Below are 8,063 nucleotides of genomic sequence, written 5' to 3' on the forward strand. Positions count from 1 at the left end.
TTGTATAAATATTGTACATAAAGTGTATTAGTTGTAGTTAAATTATATATATTGTGAAAAAAAATTATTTATTAATATTACCACATGCTAATAGAGAGTAGTATTGTATATGTCCTTAAAATGTACTTTAATGGTAAACCTAAATATTTGAGACTTTACATTTTAAGTAGCATTTATGCACAAAATATGTTATGTATGACCAAATAGGCATAAAAAAGACCAAAAAAATACAAAGGATGTTATGTAGTATCATTAAGGAGATCAAGTACTAATAAATTCTTAACAAAAAAATATTCTACAGATGTGTTGATATTTAACTAGGAGAAATCTGGCCAAAAGAACAAAAACAGGCAAAATAGGTTTACTACAATTCAGCTACAACTAAACAGATTCCTACAATCCTGCTAATGGATTAGCTAACTAATTTTTTTTGTTTGGGACTCTTGTTCACTCCCTCATTGTTGGTGCACTTTTTCTTCTTGCTAATCTTCCAGTAACCTCACTTTCACTGATCGCACCAAGCTCTTATTTCTTTCTATCATAATCCCATAGGAGTGCTCCATAGCGTCTACGGTGTTGATCAATATCAGAAAACTCTTCCTTTGAAATCAACAGTTGTTCAAGACTAACATATTCTGCAAAAGTCACTATGTATACACCGCAATCACTGCAAAAAATATAATTGGAAAATCTTTAGCAATTAGTGTAAAATAGAATTGAGCAAAAAGAAGGACAAACAACACATACAGTGATCCCTCTTTTTGCTGGGGTATCTCTCCGACCAACCACTGAATTTCAAGAGGGTCAGTAACACCTTTTTCAATGTATGCATTTGTGTTCTTGTAGTTAATTTCTGGACGTTTGCCGTAGAAACCGGTGCATGACTAGTAGATGGGATTATAATAGCAAACTTATTGACAACAAATTCAACAAGTTTGTGATTACGGGAAGAAATCAAAGAATCATAAATATAGAGAACCCTATCGGTGATGTCAAACACAGACAATAACCCATGAAATTTCTCAACAATGCTGATGGGTATAATCACAAAGTCAACTTTATCCCATACAATATTTACAAGTAATCGGTACCCCAATATGTATTCTGATACGGCATCCGACTGTTTGACGATATCAAGTTTTCTATCGCCAGGGGCCTTCATGTACTTCTCATGAACTTGTTCTTTTTTGATCTTGAAGCAACAGTCAGTGGTTGTAAAACGAGTTCTATTTTCAGGACCATACTTTCCTCTCTTCCTCAAATAGTATAAAATCACATCAATGTACTGCAAAAAAAATATAGGACATAATTTCTCACTATATTAAACAATTTATAAGCAAATATAAAACAAAATATCTACAGATATTTAAAGAAACATAAAATTATAGCTTTTAATTATTTACCGAGGTTTGAACAAACCGTATTGTTTAGGAATTGTCCAGGATATGCTAAAGTATAAAATAAGTCCTTCCTATCAACTTTCTCCACTCCAAGATCAAACAACGGGTTGAGTAGGTTATCTTTAATAATATTATGCGCCTTCTTCCTATTTAAAGACATAGAAAAACAAATAAAAATATACTAGCAAATGGAAATCCATAAATTTGATGCCCTCCATAATATGAAAAAGGTGTAGAAACTAACCTCCTTGAAACCTTGTCGGTCCCAAAATATAACCAGTCATTAAATTCTTCCAATAAATTAGGATCAACATTAGCACCAATAACTCTGGTAAATGAATGCTTGATGGGGAAAATGGGGGGAGGTCCAGCAGAACTGCTTCCACCAAAGCTGAAATCCGGGACAAAGGGAGATCTCGCATGCTTTCTAGGAAGCCTTGTTCTTCCTTGTTGTAGAGAGGTTGTTTCATCTTGGTTAACATCGCCGAACTTAACAATCTGTAAAAAGTTCTCAGGCAGCTCAAAATTATCAAGGGTTATTGGCCTTTTTCCCAGACTTAGAATCATTGTCCGAGTCACCAACATTGACGAAGTCGACTAGTTCACCTAAAAAGTTAAAAATAAAGAATAATATGGTATGTTGCTTGCATCCGATATGTTGAAAAATTATTAATAATATAAAAGCTGTGGTTTTTTCTACAACATATTAAAACTATATTATAATGTAATAATTAATACCATTGAAATCTTCATTATAATACTCTCCTTGTTGGAAAATATTTGCTTCTTGAATTGGAGAATGCAAATATATAGTGTCTTTCTCCGTTACAGCAAATTTATACAAGTTATAGAATTGTGTGGATTTTGTTTTAACATAAGAAAAAGAAAAATTAAAATATATGAGGTCCTATCAATTAAATTTTTATTAAAATCCTCTCCTTGTATGACAACATTTGCATCCTGATTTAGAGAGTGCAAATGCATAGTCTCCTTCTCTGTGGCAACAGATGTATACAATGTTATAGAATTGTAGGTAATTTATTTTAACAAAACTAAAATGTTGATAATTTGTAATTAAGTCATATATATAGAAGACATGCACTATAAATGTAGTAAAAATGTTGAAATCATGTCATATAGTTGTAATGTATTATATATGGTGAATAAAGAGGAAAAACAATATTACATCATACCTGCAATTTCTTTCTTGAATGCCTCTTGAAATTGGGAAGATAAGTCAACACCTATTAGACATGATACATGAACATTCTCCTCTTTTAGAATATCAAGCATATGTTCTGTACATACAATATGTGGAAATAAAATGTAGATGATATGTACTAAAAGTTATTGATAATTTATAAATATGTGTAACCTATGTAAGGCATGTCACTTTATTGTATTAGAATTGTTCAAATACATGTTTTAATGTTGCTTCCCAATTCTTGGTTGGCACAACTGCCATGATACTGTTGTATGTTCTCTGCTTGGTAATGGTCAGCATTTTTTCCAGAATTACAACTGCCCTACAAGCAAATAGATTAAGGAGGCAGCTTTGTGAATACTAATATAAACATAACTAGTGTACTTCTTTTTGCTAAAATGACTATATTATAAATGATACCTCAGCATCGATGTTAGTATCCTATTGACTATTGATTGCCTGTAATACAGTCTTGATGGAATTAGTGAATAGCTCTCGCATGCTACCTAGTTTTTCAAAAATCTAGAACACAAAAACAGCTTAGTATGTAACTGATAATATGAGGCTTACAAATATATAAACAAGCCTAAAACATAAAATGAGGTATACCTTTTTCTTGAACATTCCAAGGTCTGAACCGACCTAAGGCAAAAAATAAAAGGAGTTAAAGAAATTATTTGTCACAACATAAATTACCTCAAAAATATTTGCAATGTCAAAGTTGCTTCCTTATCAACATCTTGTCTTAATTTTTTTAGTTCTTCCAGAATCTCTGAGTTGTCATCTCTTCCCATAGACTGCTTAGTACCAGATGAAGATGGAACATCTCTCGGATAGACGACCTACGTTTCGGCTTCTTCTGCCATATAGCCATCTTCGTCTGGCAAAGTTAGTCTAGATAGTTCTTCTGGGGGCTTCAATCATGTTGGTGAACGGAGTGAAACAACCATATAAGAGAATTAATGAACTTATGTATATAAATAGTAATTATATTGTTGGTAGAATAAACATGTTGAATAGTTGTGTTAAACATGTTAATATTTGTGTTAACATTAATGTATTTACAAAATTAGTAATATGGATTGCGAAAAATTTACCCTGATCCATGTAGAAATTCATATCTTGTCCTTTGTTGTTGTCCAGTTAAGGATACGGGAGATCGAATTGCTAACCCTTATAGCAATATGTGTGTTAACTGTAGAGCAACACTCATACAACCATATTTGCATAGCGAGGTAAAAATCTCGAAGAAGGTAAAAATGCATTGATGGGCTCAACTTATGCCTAACAGACTGAGCAAATTTGTATAAGCATCTATACCCCATGGGTAATTTGCATACTGCCCTGAGTCAACCAAATAGAACCGAAAGTAGTCTATCAAACCATTCTATTTCTCTGAAGCAAAGAGGAAGAACTCTATAAGATACATAATACAAATCTTGATTGCATCCTCGTCATTCACCCAACTCCGGCCTAACACAATTTGTTGCAGGTACGACTTTTTCACTTTTTCATTGTTTGAAAAATAACTCATTATTTTACTATCATATTTAGGAGTGTACCCAAGGTCTATTAGTTCTGTAACACATTTGAGGCCGATAATAAGAGCAAACTCCCTCATCCCAAAGTTCAGCATCTGACCCTTTATCTCTACTGGAAAAAAATCAAACCCAAATGTGTTCAATTCATTCTTGATCAGAAGGTGAATTGTTTGATTTTATATACATTTTTTTGGGCATGTTAAGAAAGTGCACAAAACATGTGTTCTTAAATAATTTTTTAACTTTATCAGACAATAAAACTCTAATTTGGGCAGGAACAACAAGGTCGGATAATGTTTGAAACCTAGTGACGCCATGATCAACAACAGGTGATGCAAAAGAATTTCCAATTCCGCATGGAAAGAAAAATAAGTTAATAAAATATGTTTAAAGGCATAAAAACAAACATAAGAACAACATTATCTACACACAAATGATAGTAATACATTGACAATTCCCAGACAATTAAATGGCAAATTCAAATACAAATCAAATAATTAAACTACAATGTAGCTACATAAAACTGACCGTGCTCTGTTTACACAAATATAGACAATGTATTGACAAGTTCAAATACATATTCAACAACAAAACTACAATGTAACCTACATTTAGAACAGTGAGTCAAAAAATACTCCTATACATAATATCTACAATTTATTTACAATGAAAAAACAATTAAAATGACTTTGAAACAAAATCAAAAAAATTAACATACAACACATGACATATTCAACATCCATACTGATAACAGAACAAAAGCAAACCAAGAAAACAAACAAACTCATGAAATACATACAACAAATAAGTTTTCATCAATTATTATACAACAAATATGTAATTGCAAAAATATTTAGAAAATTTGAAAACAACAACATATATACACAATGTAGATAAACTTTCTACAATAAAAATGCAATAAAAATATAGGTAGCAAAATGATTATGAAAACGGCTTTTTACTAAAATTAAAAAATAAATATTGTAATGACCACAATTTTACCTTGTCTAAAGGTTGTTGAGGTATGTGAAGAGAAGATTTATGAACCTTCTTCTTTTTTGAAGGTTTTCTAGCAAGAGACACCTTCATTATTTTTTGCTGATTTGGGAATCACTTCTTCCTCTACGAAATCATCATCACCAGTGATTTCTTTGTCTTTCCGTTTTACTAGCTTCGCAAAAAGATCCTTCAGCAGCATCCCTATCATGCTTCATTTTTGTTCGAGCCTCTGCCCTAGCTTCACGAGGGGTAGGCGGAGACTTTTTCTTTGGTATTGCATGTCAGGATTTCACCTTTTTGGGGGTGAATCCTGCGTAAAAGCATCCAAATCAAAAAAAGAAATTTTGCCATCTCTAGAATCAGTAAGTTTTTAGGGCTTTTTGTCAGAGTTCCTTTCTTCTTCATCGATAGAGAAGGAATTGTTGTTGAACTAAGGATTTCGAATAATGTCAGGCAACCCTAGAATTTTGAGAGAGAAATTGGAAATGTTTTTGAACAAATAAGGAAGTTCATCGTTAATGGAGGGAGAGAAGCTCAGAAACGTGGGGGGGGGGGGGGGAAGGAACGTCAGATACAGTATAACGTGAGATACAGGAGTAATTGATATCTCAATTAATTCTTAAAATGTATATAATTAGTAAATTGTATATGTCCGTATATTTAAGTTACAACTTGATTAGAGAGGGTAAAAAAATTTCATATAGTTTATAGCTCGGTAAAAATCTCATTCTTTTTATAAGACCACCAAATGTCACTCTCCTCTGTAGAGAAATTTAGTTCATTAGGGAATAGGTTATGGATTATGTAGAAAGAACTAACAATCAGGTTGGCGTGGACTCCACTCGTCAACTTTCACGACCCAAAATCCAACTAGTCATGATGACACCTAACCCAACTCGCTAGGTAAGCCAACTTTCAATTATCCAATTCCAATAATAGTTATTAAAGCAATTTAAGTGAATAAAGATCTTAATCTTATACAATCCCCAAGAACTGGTAGTATAAATTATGAGCTTCTAAGAATAGAGTATACAAAGCGAAAATGAAATAAATACATAGTCTGTTTGAATAATACTTAAACAGAACTTTTATAAATCTAAGACTACCCTGAACAAGAGGCAGCTACAACAGGAACGCAGGTACATCTTCAAATCCCGCAACCATCGAGCATAGCAACAACAACAGCTAACATCTGCACGAAATATGTAGAAGTGTAGTATCAGTACAACCGACCATATGTACAGAGTAAGTAACAAACCTAGTCGTAGGTTGAAAGTAGTGACGAGCTTCCACCAAGGTCGGGTCCAAAACCAATAGTCCACAATAATCCATAACAACATAAAGCAAATAATACCAGAAGTAACTCAGGGATAAAATACTCAGCAAAATAATAATTTCAAAAATAGTAGTTCTTTCTTTCAAATATATCAGTGAAAACCAAAATCGTTTGCCGAAGTTGCCAATAATATGAATAGTTTAAAAACAATAAATTTCTCCGAAAATCTTTTCAATAATAAATAATATGTTTCATTTTCCTTCTGGATAACCCGTGTAAAACAAATGCATCACTATGCCCATCTGTCAAAATATGTGAGAAATCATGAATGATGTGATGTTGTACAGCATGAGAAAAAATACATTTCTATGCATGTATATCATGTGTGAATGCCAATGTAATGCAACTCAGTGATAAAATCATAAACAGCCCCTCGAGCAGAACATCACTCATATACAGCCCCTCGGGCAAACCTTACAGTCACTCGTGCCACTCGGGCATACCTCACAATCACTCTTGCCACTCGGGCATACCTCACAATCACTCATGCCTCCCAGTCACTCAACACTCGGCACTCGGCACTCTCACTCAGTAGGTACCTGCGCTCACTGGGGGTGTGTACAGACTCGAGAGAGGCTCCTACAGCCCAAGCGCTATAATCTGCACGGACAACTCATGTGTTGCACGGACAACTCACGTGCTATAATATCATATTAGATTCTGCACGGACAACTCACGTGCCATAATAAGCCAATAAGGCCTGATGCAGGCGGGCAACCCCGATCCATATAATAGTAATATATATATATATATATATATATATATAAAGCCAGCATGGCTTGCTGCGGCGTGTAGCCCGATCCCAAAATATCCTCACAATCAGGCCCTCGGCCTCCCTCAGTCATCAATCTCTCCAGTCTCTCTCTCATGGGCTCACAATGTCATGAGAATAGCCCAAAATGATGATATGATGCATCAATAAATAACAACAGAGACTGAGATATGATATGCAATGAAATGAATATGACTTAGTATGAATTTTCAATTTAAACAAATAATTCACAGCATTATGACCTCTGTGGGTCCAAATAATACTAGCACATAGCCTCAATATGATTTTTAATATGCTTTTCAGCTCAATTTCTTTAACTCATAAAACGCATGGAAAATACCAAAATTATTTAACTACAAAATTCCACATAAACAATTGTCACACTTTCTATAGTACACGCCCACACGCCCGTCACCTAGCATGTGCGTCACCTCCCAACAATTCACGAAATACATATATTCAGGGTTCATACCCTCAACGCTAAAATTAGAAGAGTTACTTACCTCGAACAAGCCAAATCCAATGCCGAGCAAGCTAAACAATGCTCCAAAAATTCCATTATGCGCGTATCAACTCCCGAATGGTTCGAATCTACCACAATTAATTTGATTCAGTCCACACAATTTATAGGAATTAATTCCATATAAAAATACTAATATTTTCTAAAAATCTGAAATTGCGCTCCAAAAATCACCCGTGGGTCCCACATCTCGAAATTCGACGAAACTCACAAAATACGATAACCCATCCAATTACAAGTTCAACCATACTAATTTCACTCAAATCTGACTCCAAATCGGTATTCAAACTT

The sequence above is a fragment of the Nicotiana tomentosiformis genome, chromosome 5, assembly GCF_000390325.3.
Source record: "Nicotiana tomentosiformis chromosome 5, ASM39032v3, whole genome shotgun sequence".
Taxonomy (NCBI): Eukaryota; Viridiplantae; Streptophyta; class Magnoliopsida; order Solanales; family Solanaceae; genus Nicotiana; species Nicotiana tomentosiformis.